This window comes from Ambystoma mexicanum, chromosome 4q (assembly GCF_040938575.1).
Source record: "Ambystoma mexicanum isolate Mex_15411 chromosome 4q, UKY_AmexF1_1, whole genome shotgun sequence".
Lineage (NCBI taxonomy): Eukaryota > Metazoa > Chordata > Amphibia > Caudata > Ambystomatidae > Ambystoma > Ambystoma mexicanum.
This window is the reverse complement of record NC_090928.1, coordinates 1219285920-1219306073: the sequence shown is the minus strand read 5'-3', so window position 1 is coordinate 1219306073 and position 20154 is coordinate 1219285920. Positions and strand designations below refer to the sequence as shown.

The 20154-nt window shown below is 42.7% G+C and overlaps 1 protein-coding gene across 4 annotated transcripts in view; it reads left to right on the top strand.

Annotated features, from left to right (window-relative positions):
* The window catches only part of VEGFA (vascular endothelial growth factor A), a 91644-nt gene that overhangs the window by 24886 nt on the left and 46604 nt on the right, over nt 1–20154 (top strand). The gene's annotated exons all lie outside the window — the stretch shown is intronic.

The following is a 20154-nucleotide window of genomic DNA, read 5'->3' as shown; positions in this document are numbered from 1 at the left end:
GTGCAGGGATCGTGAGCAGCTGGGTCAGTGCATTCCAGTTACCCTGTACAACATCTGCAGAAACTGAAGGAAAACACGTTCTCTGGGGGTCAAAACCACAAGACGAAACATACTTGTCCAGTTCCAGGACTTTTACAATACATTTTTACAGGGGGAGCGAGGGGGTTACCTTGAGTCTTAATGCGCCCAGTTCGGGTAAGTTATAAAACTGTGATCCTCAGCAAGTCTCTACCTCTCCAGATGCCTCAGAGTTTGGTCAAGTGTGAAAGTCGGTATTCAAGCGCGGTTCATCTGCTTCCACAGTGGGTACATTGCTGGTTAGGCCCCATATCTCACCCCACGTCCAAGTCGTGCAGCGGTTTGGCCGTGGGAACAGCAGTGCTATTACCATTGTTCAATGAGAACAAACATATGGATTCTATGTAAAGGATTTCGTGAGCCGTGTAGACAGTTTTACTGACGGCAACTCTGGGACAGGCCAACTTGCTACGCTCTGTAGGTCACTCTGGGAGTTTGTTGGTACGTTACTCTCTTGCTCCATTTCAGTCATTGTATCTGCACTTGGGATGGCCTTTCAAGGACGACATGCAATGCCTTGCACAAGACCCTGCATTGCAAAGTTTTGCAAAACGGAAATCCAAAATAGATTTTGAGTACAATTCTCTTGAGTGACAAATTCATCCAAGATTTGTACATGTCACTGTAGAAAGGAAACCACAAAATAATCTCCACGCTCCACATCCCCAGAAGTACAGGCCACTTACAGTGATATCTTTCCTACCTCACATTATACTATAAAACACAGCGATTTCTTCTCGTAAAAGGATGACATTAGGCACGAGTCAAAGCGGCAGAAATTATTTTCTTATCCTCAGAAAGTGGCTTCTGTGGCACGCTGTTCCATTTCCATACTGGCTCTTTGTAGTCTGCGGTCAGGCATAGGCTGATTAGTCATTGGCAAACATTACTGTCCTGGTAAAGTGATGCATGGTGTCGGTTAAACATGTTTCAGGATACAGTGTTGAAAGGGTTACAAGAGTATGCTATCTCATCATGGTCCTTCCTTTCCAAGCCCATGATTTCTATTCGACAAATTATTGATATCTCATTAGCAGGGTACAATTTGTACCACTGACGTTCATTATGACTACAACCCCTAGAAGGATCCATGTATTTACATTAATGCCCAGACTATCCATGGTCGCTGCATCAGTATAAAGGAAACGCTTTAAAGTATCTTTATTTTTTTGTCCAAAACCGAGTCGGGGAGCAGATGTTATATTGTATATTTTTTCGAATCCCTCTTCATTCAATTTGTTTTTTGTTAAACCCATATTCCCCTTAAAAGAATGATATTCCAACCCTTAAGCAAAAACATAGCAGCAGTTCTGCAGTAATGTAAAAAGACATGTTTGGAATCCTGGAACTGGTGGAGAGGAGTCCTGGTGTCATGATATCAACTGCTCCCTAGACATAGACTAACTAGATGATACCTGCTTGCTGGGATACAATGTTCCCAGACATGTCCCATCCTTTTGGACAACATCCTGAGTGGTTCCATTGAAGTTAACTAGAACTACAACCTCCAGAATGCGAACTGTAATGTTCAGGGTATGATGTATAGACTCTGGTGAAAAGGAATATTCATCAGCATGGAAATTAAGATTAATTTGGTAGAGATGTGGTCAAGCTCTGCCACGCCCACTGTGGACCAAGGAAGCACAGCTTTACATTAAATCCCTGCTTCCATACTTGATCACATTTTGTGTGATCCTGGGAAAATCCCTTACTCTTCCAGTGGCTCAGTTCTCTTATTTACAGGCAAGAGTAGTGCTTAAAAGCTGCTATCAAGTAGTATATACAAAGCCATACTAATGCAGCGTGACAAAATTTGTCCTTTTGAGACCCGTTTACTTCTTGGCAATAGAAAAGGGGTGAGAAGCGCTACTTACGTGTTTTGTGGCACCGCTGACTTCTCACATTCTTTGGGTGGGCCGATGGCGTGCATGTGTGTGTTCCAATACCCTGTATGCACCCTGTATAGGGCTTCAGGGGTTAATTAGGGCTCTTCTTGGCAGGTCCCCAACTCCCCCACTTTGACATCACAAGTGACATGTAAATAAATAGCTGGGAAAAATAAACAAAAAAATACCAATTAGGCCTGCTCTAAATTAAAACATGTGTTGGAACAGCTACTCGACGCCCCACCCTGCTTTGCCCCTAGGTCAGTTTAGAATTGTGACACCTCGCTTTCCAGAACTGTTTTTCTTGGCAATACATTTTCTGTTTTAAATTAAGGTATGTGTGAAAAAAACTGGCGGCTGAGAGGTTGCAGGTTTGTTGATCAGAATGGTGTAGAGTGCAATGTCACAGCATTTAAAGTAAGAAAAGCTGTTCTGCTCCTTAGTGTGTGATTAATATAGTTATGAAAGTGCCTCCCAGTGCCATCCCACAGCTGCGGGTCAGCCTGATTCTATGTTGGACGCCAGAGTTTCCTGTACTTGCTGGTCTTTGTGTCCAGCGAGAAGCTTATGGACTTATCTGGAGGATTTGTCTCCTGAAACACTGGTTGGGTTTGAAGAGTCGCCCACTAAGCCATTGTGGTCATCTTTTATTATCCCGTTTTTCTGACAGGAAGGCCGGTTGCAGGCCCACCATTCATCTTAAGCAGTGGGCCTGGAGATGAGCTTTGTTGCCCAACTTATCCCACATCCAGCATCTGGAGTGAGTCCCAGTCCTGAGTCTTAAGATGTAATTGTGCCGATCAATAGTCCCACCTCAATGATATGCTGACCAAGCCTTTCATTCCACCATGGTGTGCCATTTCTGAGACTGGCATCACTTTATTAAATCGTTTGGTGTTAAAGTAGAAAGATCCAATTATAATGGGTGATCATGTTTGTATAGTATGTTTAGGGGGGGCACTGTGCATAGAGCGAGCAGAGTGCCCTATGTATGAAGCGAGTATAGATCCCTATGTATAAAAAAGCATAGGACCCTGTGTAAAGAGCAAGTATGTTTGTTTTTTTAAAAACATTTTTTATTAGATTAGCATTAAGCAAATGGTACAAGAACAGGTAAACCATTTAAAAACAGTTATATGATCTTAAGTATCAGAACAAATATAGTTGATCAAAAACAAGTTGAGCAAGTTAGGATCGATGAACTTATAAAAGTTGAATAGTAAATAAGACAAAACAGGGGGGACATAGACACAGAAACAGGACATACGACAATAGGAAAGGAAAGGGTAGGGATAATATAACCGAAGGCTGATAATATTTAAGTATGAGTGTTAATGTATTGTACAAACATATTAAATTTTCTGTTAAATGTATGCATACCGTAAAAAAAAAGAAGCATGGCATTTTTCTATTCGATCGGTGGAGCAAATAGAGTTCCACCAAGTACAATAATATAGGCTAGTTGCATTCTTCCAATTATATGTAATATTTTGAAAAGCAATATTTATGAAAAGATTAAACAGAGAAGGGGAATCAATCTGACTAACAGCTGGATTAACAATAGTGCCAATCATTAGGTGAGCGAGTGTTAGAGGTTCTGTTAAATGGAAGATTGATTGTAAGCGTGACCAAATCATAGACCAAAAAGCATGAACATGTTTACATTTGAAAATTAAATGAACAAAGTCTGCATTAGGTTCTTTACATGACCAACAGTTGCTGGATAAATTGTGTACAGCTTTGGTGATAAGCGACGGAGTAAGAAAAGCTCGGTGAAAAATGAAAAAATAGGTTTAGGTGAGATTGGCGGTAGTGAATGTTGAATGACACATTTTCCAAATTTTGGTCCAGTAGTAAAGGGTAGGTTGTAGGTCCCAGTCAATTTCCCATTGTCTAAAAGTAGTAATGTTGAGTAAATTGGGAAAAGGGGGTTCATATAGGAACGTATATAGTTTGGAGGACCTAATAGAGGGACAACTAGTCAAGAAAGGGTGAAGGGGATTTTGTGTTGAAAGTAGGTAGGGATTTAGTAATAGACTTGATGAGGGATGTATGAAAAGGGAGATCTGAAATAGGGATTTTATATTGCAAGCAAATCTGAGGAAAGTGTATTACTTCTGAATTGTGAAAGAGTTGTTTAACACATTTGATGCCAGATGAGTACAATCTGTAAATAGTGACGAGATTGGATTTGGTGGAGTTTTGTTTATTGAACCAGAGGAAAAATGTCATCTAGGTTGACTTTCGAGAAAGAAATGGGGGGAGCTTATTCCAGATAATTTTAAAGAGATGTAGAGTTGGGAAAGTAGTGATATTGGGCCATGAAGAGGTCATTAAGAAGTGGTAGAGGGAGAGCGGAGAATTAATGCTAGCTGCAATATTAATCCAAAGGGGAGCACTATCAAGGTGCGGTTCATGATGTTGGAAGATGATTAGTTGTTTTAGGACAAAAGCTTTATGATATAATTGGAAGTTAGGGAATCTGACTCCTCCCGAGTACTTGGGAAGTCTTAATTTATTGATGGCAATGCACAGTACTTTGTGATTCCATGGGAATTTAAGAAGAAGGGAATCAAGATTTTGTAAAAAGAGGTGTAAATTATAGTGGGAATCTTGGATAATGAGTAGAGGATAATGGGACTGATCATCATTTTAATAGTATCGAGGCGTCCCCACCAAGATTGGAAAAGACGTGACCATTATGGAGTCATTTCTGTAACTCTTTCAATTAGAATGTTAGTGTTAAGGTCCATAGTAGTGTTAATATCCTTAGCAACTAGAAGTCCTAAATATTTTATGTGAGAGGGTTGCCAAGACAAGCCAGACAAGGGGGTATTGGAAAGATTGCAAGCATTAGTGAAAGGCACAAATTCAACTTGTATCCAGAAACGATGGAAATGTTTTTTATGGTAGATATTAAATGTTGGATGGAGGAGGCAGGATTAGAAAGGCAATGTATGATGCGTCTGCATAAGCAGATCATTTAATTTCTATATTATTTATAAAAATACCTTTGATGCTAGTGATCGTTCTAATATTTTGAAGAAGGGTTTCTAAAGCAAGATTGACTAGTAAGGGAGAAAGGGGACAACCAGGGCGAGTTCCTCTTTCTATTTGGCAGGAGGAGGAGAGAGAATTATTGATAAGAATATGAGTGGTAGAAGAAGTGTAAATAATTTTGACTAGATTAATAAAGTATGGATGGAGGACATGCCAGGATAAGGAGTGGAACATGAAAGACCAAGATACACTGTCAAATGCTTTCTCAGCGCCGAGGACAAAGGGGGTTAAAGAGTCATGAGTATCTTGAGAATGAAAGAGTGTGTTAAATAAGAGTCTGTAATTAGATGAAGCGTAACAATTTTTGATAAAACCAGATTTATCAGGGTGTATATGTTTGGGAAGTTATAGTTCTAGACATTTTGCAAGAATTTTATTAATAAGAGAAATAGGTCTGTAGTTTTTAAGAATTTTATTAATAAGAGAAATAGGTCTGTAGTTTTTAATTAAAAAGGCGTCTTTGTCAGGCATGGAAAACAGTAAAAGAAGAGCCTCACCAAAAGAGCCAGGGCTTTGACCAATTTCAGCGTAGTAAGAATACAATTCTAAAGGTTTTGGTGCAACGGAGTCAATGAACGTTTTGTAAAAATCTGTGGTGAACCCATCGGGGCCAGGGGCTTTATTTGGTTTGTGGCCAAGTATGGCTTGTTTGATTTCAGTAAGGGAGATAGGTATATCTAGGGGAGGTAGGTCAATCGGATTGGAGAGATTTTCCTTTTCATTTTTTTCAAAGGAAGAATAGATTTCTGAATTGTTAACAGAAGGATCAGAGGCATAAAGATTGGAATACAAATCACAAAAGGCATCGTTTGTCTTTTGGTTAAGTTAATCTGTTCCCATCAGAGGAAATTATATGGGTAATACAGGATTTTTCTTTTTTCTTTTTAGATAAGCATTTTACCAGCTTTGTTGGATTCACAGTGGAGTATAGTTTTGTTGAACTCGATACGTTTAGTCATAAGAGTTTTCATGGTGATAGGATCTGGGTTTGCGTAGTAAGATTGTTCAAGTTTTTTAATTGAGGCTAACAGATTGTTGTGAGTTCAGTTTGCCATTTTTTTATGGCAACAAACTGAATTATGAATCTATGAAGGGTTGCTTTGAAAGCATCCCAGTTGTTGTTCATGGAGGTGTGCTCAGGGCGGTTATTAAAAAATAATTCTTTAATAAAGGAGTTAATTTTGTCGACAAAGGATTTGTCTTTAAGCAAAAACAAATTATATCTTCATCTTGGAGAAAGTTTAGTAATGGGTATCCATTCAAGGGTGGTGGAAACAGGTGCATGATCTGAAATAGTAATGGGACGAATGTCAGAGTTTAAAATGGTAGAAGTTAGAGGAATTAACAAAAATATAATCTAATCTGGAGAAGGATTGAAGGGGAGGAGAATAGAACTAACAGCTTCAGTGTCAGAATGACAGAAACACCAGGAATAAATTAGATTTAGATTTTGTAATAAATTTAGGAAACTGTTCCAAGATCTGGAATTGATAAAGTTCAAGGAGGATTTACGTTCAAGGGCGAAGTCAATACTTTGGTTCATGTCACCACAAAAAATAAGTTTGTCTGGGCTCTTTTGAGAGAGCTTTGTAATAAAATTGGACCGAAAAGGGGGTTGAGTGCATTGGGGCCATAGACATTAACAATGGTAGCAGGTAGGTTGTTAATGATTGCGTCCACAATGATCCATAGGCCTTCAGGGTATTTTTCTTCTTCAACTAATGAAAAGTTCAAATGTTTATTAATGAATATAGAGACTGCACCCTTCTTATCCAAAGCAGTCGAAAATAATGTATGGCTGATCCATGGGGCTCTAATCTTGAGGTTTTCACTATCAGAACTCAAATGTGTTTCTTGGATACACACAATGTGGATTTTTGCTTAGCAAGTTGGGAGATAATCTTACTCCGTTTGATAGGGTGACCTAGCCCTTTAACATACCATGTGACAAATTTATTAGACATTTGGAGAGATGAGAAAGATAATGGCAAAAACAGAATAAGAAGCAGAGATTAATACAACATTCAAATACTGCCATAAGTATGATTTAAAGAATTTCTAAACGTCAATGAACAGAAAATGACTAACAATAGTGGTAACAATGTAGTACAAGGGGAAGGACATATGGGAGGGAAGATGGAAAAGAGAGAAGAACATATAAGAGTGCACAAGTTGGATAAAAAGGGATATATAAGAATAAGTAATGGCAGAAGGATAAAGATAAGGTTAGCTGGAAAGTAAGTGAACGAGAACCTCATGGGGGATACCAGAGTACGGAGAGGGAATAAGCACAGGCGAAGAGAAGCAAGAGCAAGAGGTGATAGTAACATCTAAAAATGAATAGGAATGAACACCAAGAATAACCGCTACAACTACAAGGAAATGGAACCAAATGATTAAATAAGCAATAAATTGCAAGTCAGATAAGACCAACTATGAAGTATCATCTAGCTTTGGAGTAAATCACGTTTGTAAGGTTGAGAGAGAAGGGTCAATAGATTTGATGGGAGGTCTTGATTTGTCCCTCAGATGAGTTGAAGTGGATGGAGCATCAAATGGGATTGAAGAAGTTGATCTGCTCCGTTTGGATGTATTTTTGATGTGTTGATTCTTGGGTATTTTGAAAGTCGGCAAGTGAAGTGGAGGATCCGATTTGGAAGTATTGACCAGAGGGTGCATGGAGGTTATTTCCATTGGTGATGTTTGTAAAGCTTAAAGTAAATTATGAAGATCATTTGGGTCCATAAATTCTTTAGTGGGGCCATCTGGAATGGTAATAATTCTCCTTGTGGGGTCCAACAAGCCATATCTGATGTTGAGGTATTTCAAGAGAGGTCTCATATCTAGGAATCTCTTTTGGCTTGGGTAATCCTGGAAAAGTCTGGGAGATAAAGATTCTATTATTCTGGAACAGGATGGGGGAATTTATCCTGACAGTTAGTAGGATTTGATGCGCTTGCCGATGTCACAGGAAGCAAGCAATGAAGGGTCTTGGCGAGGAGTTGTTGCTGGAAAAACGGGGCCTGATCCTGTGAGCACGTTGTAGTTCCAATGGGGGTGAGAAGGTGACCCCTAGGGCAGAGGGGATCCAATTGACAAGAAAGCAGATAGGGTCATCTCCTTCCATTTTTGCAGGGATCCTGTAAAAGCAAAGATTATCCCTTCGATTCCTATCTTTTAGCTCTGTGACTTCATTTTCCAGTAGCGCAAATCTTACTGGCATATTCTCGAGGCCCTCCACGATTCCGATTCTTTCTTCTGGTTCATCAAGTCTCCCTGAAAATGTCTTGAAATTGTTTTTTAAGTCTTTGAGCTCTTCTTGTATAGATGAGGAGCGGGAGTCCAACGTGGAAATAGATGACCGAATGTTACTGAGATCTTGTAAACATTTTTCCATACAGGCATATAAAGGTGCGTTTTCAGGTGATGTAGTTTTAACAATATCAGCCATGTTTAAAAGGTATAGAATATTAGCGATGAGACAGGAGAGGAAAGAACAACAGTGGCACTTAAAAAAAAAAAGTAGAATGTGAAATTTTATACTACTGCTATCAAATGTCAGTAGCGAGCAGGTTGTATTAAGTTAAACTGAGTTGGCATAATGTGATTGAGAGGTCGGACAGCGCAATGAAAGCTTCCACTTCAAAGGAGACAAAGGGCACAACCATTTATTAATTCGGTGGTACGAAGATGATGGATTCCGCTAGAGTTTATGTTAAGAACAAAGATTGGCTGGAATCTTGTAAAACAATTAATAAAATGTCCCAAGAACGCTGTGGCAGTTGATGATAAGCCATACATGTATTAATGTCTAAAAAATATCCATCTATGACGCAGTCATATTTCTTGGCAGAATGTATACAATTATGAATTAAAGTGTTTAAGTAATTTTCCATGCGTAAAGTAGCATACTTATCGGCTAAAGCTCCCATTTGCTATGAGATTGAAGAAAACAGGCTGTTCCAAGTCGCAACTTTCTGAAATGCAGGATAAGTAATGAATGCACATGATGCAGAAAGTTACTAAAAAGTGCTGCCATTTATGTAATGAAGAAAGTTTATTTTATAGTGTGGCAGTTAGTGATCAAGAATCCTAATTAAACTGCTTAGTTAGGTAATTAAGAGGAGTACATTGCATAAAATACACTTAATGCTGAAAATGCCTGCGTGTTTAAAAAGTGGCAGAATCCTTCTGGAAATGCTAAATAGCGCTTACGGTCTTTGTCGTGAAGGAAACAAGTACCCTAACGCAAGCGGGTCATCAAGCTGGCGTATGCCCATCAGCTGACAGAACACGTCGGCGAGGCCGCCGCTGCTGCAGGCCTCGCCCACCATCCAGCCGAGCAGTCTGTTCACGGTTCACCACCAGAGTCGCATGATGGAGAAAACAGGAGTACATCGGAGAAAGCTTCCTGGGAAGCAGTACCATCAAAGAAATGCCGACATCCGAAGACAAATGATGAAGTGAGAGGCTTCAGTAAGGTAAGCCGGCCGGCGCCATGGAACGTTACAACAGAGTCAACGGCAATATGAAGAGGAGTAGTATAATGCCACAATCGCGCCTAGATTTTAGATACTAGGTTCCGCTACTCAGCAACCCCCAGAAATTCAGCAACTCGACTTTATGAAAAAAATTGATATTATGTTTCAGATGCTGAAAGTGGCATGGAAGAATAGACTGGCTTTGAGACTTAGGGCCTGATTCATGGAATTTGTAGCACAGTGCAAAGTGACTTTGCACTGCCAACAAACACCCTGTTTCACGGAGCAGTGCAAAGTGCATTTTTGCAGTGCAAAGTCGCTTAGAACTGCAAAAGTACTCTTCACTGTGAATTAGGCAAATTTTGTGCGGTGCAGAGTTACTTTGCACCAGTGCAAACTGATTTTGTGCTAAAAAGTCTATGAATCAGTCCCCAAATAAAGTGTCTAGCTGCATATTGCAAAAACTGGACATCTGGACCCAAAAGGACAGAAAAATGAATGAGTGGGAGGAAGGGGCAAAGGGGGAGAGGAGGCAATAGCCCAGTTTTTTTCAAAATGTATTCATTTGATGTTTTTAGCCTCCTTTTCATGAGGTCTGAACCAAGTTTTTCTGCCTAGTGCAATGATGCCATAAAGTGATAATGGGCCTCATGAGTATGGGAGTACGGTAAAGAGTAACAGTAACTGAATAAGAGACACTTTTAAAGCACCACCTCTGGCACTTGGCAGTAGGTTTATCCTCCTCATTAGCGCCAAAAAATAAGTATTTAATGAGGCTAGAATTACCATCCACAGTAAATTCTCTAAGTCTCGAAATGAAAATTCATCCTACCTGATTAATTTGAATTTATAAACAATACTAGTGACGGTGATGGTAAGCGGGTGGTGGCATTTCTGGAGAAAATCCTGCCAGGCTCGTATTGTCCCTTACTTACTTGAAGGGCAAAGGTGAACATTTCAAGACTGGCTGGAATACTACATGTTGCAATTGTACAGCCCAGGAAGAGCCCTGCTCCCGCCCAGTGAGAGGACTAATGCAATGGCAAAAGCTACTGGGTGTGACATATGCAGCTCAGCAGGGTAATTTGACTGCTCCAGACAGATGTGCACAGCTGCCACGTCACAGGTTCAAATAGCACCGGGCCGACTCAGGTTATCTCTGGTCACTATGTTAAACTGTTATTTCAGCTTAGTACGCACAAGTCCTGTATCAGAGGGCACAGTGCTCTGCCCCATCTCCTCCTTCTGGATAGGCGTCTGTCATCTCTCATTAACTTGCCCCTCTCTCCCTCCCTCTGCCAGCCCTCCTGCTCGTTCTGCTGTCAAACACTCATCTGACATCTGTCACCTCCTTGAAGACCTTGACTTCGAGGTCCTTGCTCTCACTGAGGCATGGTTTAAGGCCAACTCTGTTACTGCTTTTGGCACTCTTCTCTCTGATGGCTATAAGATCCTCTCCAATCCCAGGCCAAACCGGTCTGGGCGTGGAGTTGCCCTTATTTTCCCCAAATAGGTCCATGCTACCAACATACCCACTCAATCCTACTCTTCTTTTGAATGTCCATCTGTAGGTTTGGGGTCTCTCCTTCCATCTCCCTCACTCTCGCCACCATCTATAGGCCCCCCAGCTCCCACTTCCTTTCTAAATAGGCCGACTTCTCATCTTCTCTACTATCCGCCTCCTCTAAGTTTCTCCTCCTCAGAGATTTCAACATTCATCTTGACTCTCCTGATGTGGCCTATGTACTCTTTGGCGATCTCTGTGACTCTCTTCCCTCACTATTCTCCCCTCCAGTCCGACACACTCAGCCGGACCCACCTTGGATGTGCACATTTCCGCAGACATGCCTATCTCTAACCCTCTCACTAGTCCTCTATCCTGGTCTGATCATGCTCTCCTCTCCTCCCATCTGGAGCTCCCGGGGCCTCCGGCTATGCCTCAGCCCTCACTGCCAGTCTCCTTCTCTGTCATTCGACGGATGAAGCAAGTGTCAGTCACTGCACTTGCTGTCAGCTTCATTCCTCCTCCTATACCTTCTATTGACTCCCATACTGACTCTGCTCTTGCTAACCTTAATCTCTCCATCTCCAATATCCTGGACATCCTTGCCCCTGTCATGAGGATCTGCATGAAGCCTGCCTCCAAGTGCCATTCATGCTATGACTCTGACCTGGCTGCCCTGAAACGCAAGTGCAGAGTGGCGTAGCGGAGGTGGCAGACCTCATGTACATCCTCTGCAACTGGCATGCCGCCTGCTCCAAAGGCAATACCGACTTTCCATTCGCTCTAAGAAGAGGCCCCATGTCCAAGCCTGCATCTCTGGAGCCACTAATAACACAGCAGAACTTTTCAAAATCTGTAGGGAACGTGCCAATCCTACTGCAGTTTCCACCTCTCTTCCGCCCTCCCAGGCCATCTGCACCGCTCTGGGCTCCCACTCCACCATCAAAATTCCTATCTTCTTTCTCTCCTCTTCTCCCCTCCCCACCCTTCTTACCTCCCCTGGGTACCCTCTCTCCTCCCCCTTTACTCTCCTCTTTCTCTCCCATTTCACCAGATGAGGTCTCTAAAGTGTTCCGCTCTATGAAAGTCTCCTCCAAACAGGAACCATCAAGAACAACATCTCTGCCCTCATCCCTGCCTTGGCTGATTTCTGTAATCACTTTTTCGCACTGGCTCTTTTCCACTTCCCCTCAAGCACTCCCTTGTGCACTTCTAAAAGATCTGTCTGCTGACCCTTCCTGCCTGGCTAATTATCGCCCCATCTACATCACCTCTTTCCTGGGCAAACTCCTGGAGAAGTTGGTCATCCCCCAACTGATCCACCACACTGAATCTGTTGGCTGTCTCCACGACCACCAGTTTGTCTTCAGAGCATCCAAGGGCACGGAAACTGCTAACCTGAACCCCCGTTATGACATGCTCTCAAATCTTGATTCCACCTCCCCCTCAGTTTTTATCCTCCTCGATCTCTTCTCTGCCTTTGACACAGTTAATCATGCCACCCTCATAAATCGGCTCATTGACAAACTCTATCACGGACCAGGCACTGGCATTGCTGACCTCCTTCCTATCTAACCGTCCTTCCCAGGTACAACTGGGCCCTTACCTCTCCTCCACCTCTCACTCTACCTGTGGTGTCCCTCAGGGCTCTACCTTATCACCATGGCTTTTTAACATCTATCTTGCTCCTTTGGCCCACTTGATCTCCACCTTCTCCCCTCACTTCCAGTGCTACGCTGATGACACACAGCTCTCCTTCAAGCTTCTCGCCTCTTCCTCCCCTTCTTCCTCCCTCATATCTGACTGCTGACTGTTATTCAGGCATGGTCTGCTGCTAATGATCTCTGCCTTAATGCCAGCAATACCGAGATCCTTCTCATTGGCACAACTGCTCCACATTTCCCTCCCACTCTCTGGCCGCCCTCCTTGCCCCCCCACCCTCTTGTGAGGCAAAAAACCTTGGTATCATCTTTGACACCTCTCTATCCTTCTCCCCTCATATAACGGCCCTTGCCAAGAAGGCCAACTTTCAACTCTTCCTCATCCTCAGAGGCATTCTCCCTTTCCTCACCTTCTCCAGAAGGTCAATGTCTCCAGAGCACTGGTCCTCTCTATGCTGGACTACTGCAACAGCCTCTTCCTCAATCTCCCTCGTGCCTCTCTCCGCCACCCCCTCCAACTAATCCAGAATAGGACTGCAAGACTTATCCTTGGCCTCAAGCCCAGGGACCGCCTCTCTTCAGCCTGTATATCTCTCCACTGGCTCCCGGTGGCTGCAAGGATCAAATTCAAGACCCCGTGCTACATCCAACTCTCTTCCCAAATACCTCCCGGCTAGAGCACTGCGGTCTTTCCAACTCTCTGCAGACCCGTTGTTTCTCTAAGCAGAGAGTGGGGGGTAGATCTCTATCTTCCGCAGGAGCCTCCCTCTGGAACGGCCTCCCTGCCTCTCTGACTTTAGCCGGATCTCCATAAGTTCCAGATGCTTCTCAAGACCTTCCTCTTCTCCTCCTTCCTTGCTAAGGCCCACCCAGCTGCTGCTACTGGCCACCTGGTCCGTTCTGAGTCATACAGGGGCCAGGCCTTCCCAGGAACCAGTCTGTCTCAGCACCTCCCTATTAGCACTTGCCTTCAGGCACCCTCCCCTGACTTGACTACTGAGTCCAGTTCACCCTTTTCACGCACTAGCTTACCCTTATTCTGTCCCCTAGCACACTTGCGCTCCTAGCCCCCCGCAGCACGTACTCAGCCCTTGGCGCCCCTCCTTCCATCATCCCTCTTGCTCCCCCTACCTCCCTTCACACTGTTCCTTCCCTACCCCCTGCACTTCATGCTTGCTGCGCTTGCACGATCCGAATGTCACAAGGCCTAGTAGGACCGTTTATTGTTTATATCCCGTCTGTGCCCCCCGCCCCCTTTAGTCTTGTGGCGCCTGGAAACACTTTGTGCTGTAAAGGTGCCATACAAATGTTCAATAAATAAATAAATGCACGTTTGCTCTCTGCAATCTATGGAGAAAAAAAAGAATTTGATGCCATCTCTCAGAACCCCTCAATCTCTTTCTTGCTGCAGAACAGTTTTGTTCCGCAAAGAATCACGAAATCTCCCATCTTCCAGGCCTGCTTTTGTCAACCCATCTGGCGAGTAGCGAGAGATGTCACTGTGTATTGATGATTAATTATGCTGACCCTGCACTCTGGACGAGGGTATTACCGAACCAGAATCCTGTATTGGTGACCTGTCATTCCAGCTTTGCAAATAAGTCTGCACCACTACTACGTAGTAGCACTACATTGCTAGCCAATCAAGATTCCAATAACAGATGGTGTGGCACATTGCACAACGTACGTTTTTTGAGTTAAGTAAACTGGGCACGATTCCCACCTCCATCCCCCACTTGCTCTGTTGATAAAAGCTGCTATTTATACAGACCACACCACAAACGGCATAATCCCATGGCACTTGAATAAAAGCTGCTAGCATTACCAAACTCAATGGTATTCCTGTTATATGGATGGGTAAAGGCATTGAACCCGAAAATGGCAAACCGCCACTGGATAAACTCTGTTAGCTAGGTCTAGTGCAATCCACAAACTGCATCGTGCATGATCCACAAAGCGTTCGTCAATGTGAAAATCCTGTTGAAAAACGTTTTGTGAATCGGCCCCTTTGTCTCTTGCTATTTAATTATTTGTTTTTGCTACCAAAATAAATGGCACTCTTTCCAGTGATGGAACTATAAAATGCCAAGCTGACCGTCCTAAGATTAAACTTGGCGCTCGATACACGCAGATCTCACCACTGGGTGGACAACCAACCGAGCTACAATTCCAGCTTGATAGATAATTCTTTATTTTTGCAGACCTACTGGCTAACCACACTGGTTTATTGCATGTGTTAAGAGGGCATTCAGGATTTCAGAGAATCTACATTGCACCCTTTTGGAAAAATGGCATACATTTCTCTGCTTGTATGCGTCTGTGATCTGCCGCTATGTATAGTGTGGAGATGGATACATGATTTTGTAAAAATATTGTGAAGCGGATACACAAATTGTGTTCTTTCTCCTTTTGAAGTCCGTTACTTTCAAAAACCTTGAATCCTCTCTGACATGCAAGGTCACATTTTTCTTTTTTAGCTCAAGATACTGGAGCAGAGACTATCGCTATGGGTAATGTTAGATGGCAAATATACATTAATACGCATCTCTGTTAGTGATGTTCATATTTCTGCCTTTTCTATCTTTATGGCATAGCAATTTCCTGGAAGATGAACATTCTGGACGTGCCTTAGTTCCTATTCATTGCCTCTACTGTTAATTTAATGGAAAGCATCAGAGATGTCCAGAGCTGGGCAAAACAATGGTTTTCTCCATCTTTGTGTGTGTGTGTGTGCCTGTTTTGTGTTGCGATTTTGTAAAGCACACCTCTCGTTTTCATGACCTTGCAGCACTAATGCCCTTTATGTATGATTGGCCAATCCCGACCTGTGCCAGGAAGGAAATGTGTGAGAAGTGGCTGGATGTGAAGGTCTTTGCATGAGATCAGATGGCAAGGGCTCTCCATATTGTCTAGTTTGGATTTGTGAGGAGCTGAACCTGGCAGGAGGGTGGGCTGTCCAGGGTTGGGAATCTTTTGCCTTGCAACTCACATGTGTGCTTCTGTCTCCATGGAGATAGATCACATCTCCAGGATCAAAGAATGTTGGTATGTAGCTGAAGTCATGACTACCAATCAGTTCTCCAGATTCTGCAAGTAAGAATTTAGCCCTGATGCATCGCTCTAGATATTTTGCACTATGGTAGCTAGGCCAGTAGGCAGTGCACTAAGTGGGTTAAGAATATTAGATGAGGGCCCTGAGTGGTCCCAAACAATATTTGGGCCTACGAAGTGTCTGGCATTATCTAAGAATCTTAATTAAGGGACCATCAAAATGTGGCCTTTGTAAACATAGTAGTGCCCGAACTAAGACAGTTCAATTTCGAGTCTGCATGCAAGGGAGTCAAATAAGGCACACTAAATATAATATAAATAACATGCAGCTAAAAAGAATATGCAAAGAGGAAATCAAAATAGATCAACGCAGGTTCAAATACGTCTGTACTTTTGAAGGAAATCCATGATTCCTATGTGTTATTACATTGTATTCAATCATTCCAATGGCAAGACTTCAATATAACGAATTGCAAAGATCAGACAATGTACTCTCTATATTATTTATTTATTTTTTATTTATCTATTCCATTTTATTACACGCCCAAACCCTTAGGTATCACGGCATAGGTTACCTACATCATAGTCATCTTAGGCAATTACAAATATCTTGTGAATCTTAGGCAGTTACATACAACTTAGAAATCTTAGAACATTTTACATAAAGCTTGGGAATCTTAGTCATTAACATGGGTATGCGGAGGACAAGTAGGTTCCTGAAACATAGAGGCAAGGTACATGCCGAATTAGGCAATATATTGGATGGGGGACAGGCTGTGTTACTCTAACACCGTTAGTATTTGTTAAACAGCCAGGTTTTTAGTTGTTTCTTGAACTTGGGGACAGATGTTTTGTTGCTGAGATAGGAAGGAAGTGAGATCCAGATGCGCGGAGCTGCTATGGGGAAACTAGTATTGCCTGCTCTGGATGTAGTGAAGCGTGAGATGTGGAGGTGAGTGTTGGCGCTGGATCTGAGTGTTCTGGCTGTGATTTTACGAGAGATGCTTCGACTGAGATAGATAGGGGCAGTGTCAGAGATGCATTTGTGGGTGATGGTGAGAGTTGTGTGGAGTATTCCTGCTTGTATTGGAAGCCAGTGGGCATCTCTTCTGTGTTGAGAAATATGCTCTCTTCTGTTAATGCCCAGGGCTGCTCTGAGGGCTTTGTTTTGGAGGAGTTGGTAGTTTGGTGAAATTATTTTTGAGGTACCTAGCAGTAGAACGGTGCAGTAGACTATTTTTGTTAGGATAAGAGCTCTGGCCAGTGTCAGGCAGTTTTCGGTGGAGAGGAGAGGCCTACTTAGAGTAATTAGTTTGGCTGTGTATGCCGTGGATGAAGCAAGAGCACTAATATGGTTATTCATGGTGAGGTTGGAGTCAAGGTGCACTCCTAGGGTTTTGATTTTGTGAGAAAAAAAACTAAATGGTATAACTACAAATGCCTGATTCAAAACATGGGTGAACGAATAGTGACATCCATCTGCTGATGAAGAGCAATATTGTCCCTTCCCATTCCAATGAATGAAAGGAGTGGAAAATCAAGTTATGGAGCTGGGCAGAGCCCTGGCTCAAGGGCAATGTTTGCACACGCTTGGAGATTAGGAGCTCTGGTCCTCTTACAAGCCTAATGATGGGATTTGTAATCCAAAACATCTGGAAAGCAAAAGGTGGCAGACCCCTTGCACTAGAACATATCCGCGTGCCCTGTTAGATCAGTTGTACTTGTGAGTGTGCTGCCCCCTTGAGCGCAAATTACTTGATGTTTTAACGACTTGTGTTCAGTTACTCTAGAAAAGCAGTTAATGCATGGTAGCTGTTGTACTAAGGCCAGGCACCAAGCCGAAATCATTTTCTTTCATGGCCAAAGACCAGACGTTGCAGAGGTGCGCCTTTGTTCTTCACACCAAACACCAACCCCATTGCCTAACTCTTTGGCACAAATGTTTATGTGCTAACAAACCCTGCACCCTCCTACTGACTCAAAAGTAAACCGTTGGGGGGGAGGACAGGCCCGGCTGTCCCGTATACACAACTGAACACAGAATAGGCTCTTTACTGTAATAAGATTATATAACAAATCTGCGAAAGACAGTATTTTACGAGAACATGTTCTTTAATGAAATATTTTGTTCTAACTGGAGGCCCTCATCTTTTCCACTGCCTCCTGGTGTCATGACTCCTGTTACAAAGCATCAATAACCGATAACTACAGGACACTTTGGGCAAGCAATGGCTCCAGTTCCAACATATCAATAATTGGTTGTCTATTATTGATAGGTTGCAATAGCAGCATTTTATTTTTGCATTTTTTTAACAGCCTTAGCATCTCGTTGTTGTGGAACGTGTACTATGGCATCTGTTGAGTTTATATTTGATACATTGTAACAAGATCCAGAGCACCATGAGAGCAAAGATGGCAGCCACAGGAGTCCACTTTGGGCATATTTTTTTCTGGCTGTTTAACTTTTTTTATACTAGTCTGTTAGTGTTCTCAAAGATGCCTTTGGCATTGCTTCAAGGTTTTAAAATTAAACATTTCATGACATTTCTTCTTTAAGTGCAGTCAGAATTGGAAACAGAAACAATCCCTGGTAGTTAGAGGTTTCCCGAACGAAATGGAGACTCTGACAATCTAAATATGCCCTTCCCCTAAGACTGACGGGCACTTGACACAGGTTGTGTTTCGGCCACATAACCCCTACCAGGTTCCCGTGCGCCTTGAACCAGAATATTATCCACACCACACCAGTGTAGGTCTGTAGAAAGAACCACCCACTTCGAAACTGGAACTTGCCCACAGTCATGTGCCAGGTGGCAGATCGTGGATTTGAATTTACATATATAGATCCACGGATAATACCATTTCTCATTAACTATCGCCAAATCCCAAACTGAAAAGTTATATCACTGTATATTTATAAGGCTCTGCTTATAGAGGTCAGCCTCTTGTCACTTGAAGGATATCTGTGGTTCGCTTGCAAAGTGTCTTCTAGTTGTGGGTGTTTCCCTTTGGGAGGGAAGCCAGTAGGGGATAGTGCATCTATATTATGTTATGTTGTTTTATACTGCACACCGTTATCACCACTTGGGTGATATACTGGTGATTATGTGGCTCTGCAACAAAAAAACAGGTGTGGTCTGTTAGTGAGGGTATAATTATAGGATAGGTTCAGAACCAGGAGACACTAGTGTCTGTGTCTGTTGTCTTTTGTGTGAGTTGGTTGTGTGATCTGATTGTTGTATCAGTGAGGGTAGGACTCAGTGCCTCTGAAATGTACTAGTGTTATGTTGGGTGTGTGTATGTGTGCTTCATGTGTGGTTTCGGTGGTAGTATAATCGTACGCACTGGCCTGTTGTACCCGTAAGAGGAAAGCCCTGTGTCGTGTTTGTTAGTTGTATGCAGGAGAATGTTATCTTGGTGTGTGTTTTAGTGCGCTTCATGTGAGTTTGGCTGGTGTTTATGGTTGTATGCACTAGCTTGTTCAGTCCTTATGGGTAAGGTCCAGTGTCTGGGATTGTTTGTTGTGTGCTGATGATAGTTAAGTTTGATGTGTGTTTGTGTAGTTGGCTAGCCCATAGGCGTGTATAGTAGTTGTGAGCCATGTAGTAGGGGAGCAGGAGCAGGATGGTTAGTCAGTACACTATATCCTCAAAGCTTATCCAGCTGCAACTCAAGTACCATCCAATTCTTCTAGCTTCGGTACACTGGCTACCCCCCCACCTCTCTAAGCTCAGAGCACTAGCTCCTCCCATATATTTCTCTGAGTGCAACACACTGGCTACTCCCATTATTCCCTATATGCACAGCAAGAATTATTAGATACAATTGTGCTTCAGTGTGTTGTACGATTAACAGCTAAAGTGATGCATGGCTAATCTTCACAGCTTTCTAGAAGTGATGCATGGCTAATCTACCCAGACTATCTAAAGTGACGTATGGTTGGTCTACATAATTATATCTAATGTGGTGCATGGCTAAATCTTCCCAGATTATCTGAATGTGACGTATGGCATGTCTTCACAGATCTGCCTAATATAGGGCATTTCTAGTCATTGCAGATCTATCTAGGTTGGGCGAGGAGGAGTGGAAGAGGTGGATTGGTGGTTAGGTCCTCACTGGTATCGCTGTTGTCTCTTTTGTGCTGGTCATTGGCCATTGAATAGCCATGTTTTCAGTTGTTTCTTGAAGGTGAAGTGTTATTTTGTGGTTCTAATTTCCTTTGGCATTGTGTTCCATGGCTTAACAATTAGGCACGAGAATGCAGTTCCTCTGAATTTCCTTTTTTTTTCTATTTCGTCTCGATTTGGAGGTCGTTGCTGAATCTTAGATCTCTTCCTGGTTGGTAGCGGCTGATCTTGGCCTGGAAAAATTAATCTCCTTGTCTGTGTAAAGATTTGTGCACAGTACAGAGGGCCTTGAAGTTAATGTGTTTT